The following is a 322-nucleotide window of genomic DNA, read 5'->3' on the forward strand; positions in this document are numbered from 1 at the left end:
GAGAGAGAGAGAGAGAAAGAACGAAAGAGAGAGACAGAGAAAGAACGAAAGAAAGAGAAAGAGAGAGACAGACAGAGAGAGAGAACGAATGAAAGAAAGAACGAAAGAAAAAGAAAACGAAAAAGAGAGAAAAGACAAAACGAAAAAGAGAGAGAGAGAGAGAAAGAACGAAAGAGAGAGACAGAGAAAGAACGAAAGAAAGAGAAAGAGAGAGACAGACAGAGAGAGAGAACGAATGAAAGAAAGAACGAAAGAAAAAGAAAACGAAAAAGAGAGAAAAGACAAAACGAAAAAGAGAGAGAGAGAGAGAAAGAACGAAAGA

At 37.3% G+C, this 322-nt stretch overlaps 1 protein-coding gene across 2 annotated transcripts in view; it reads right to left on the minus strand.

Moving 5' to 3' along the window:
• The window catches only part of tnip1 (TNFAIP3 interacting protein 1), a 27069-nt gene that overhangs the window by 10653 nt on the left and 16094 nt on the right, over positions 1-322 (minus strand). The gene's annotated exons all lie outside the window — the stretch shown is intronic.

Source organism: Rhincodon typus, chromosome 12, assembly GCF_021869965.1.
Source record: "Rhincodon typus isolate 14 chromosome 12, sRhiTyp1.1, whole genome shotgun sequence".
NCBI lineage: Eukaryota > Metazoa > Chordata > Chondrichthyes > Orectolobiformes > Rhincodontidae > Rhincodon > Rhincodon typus.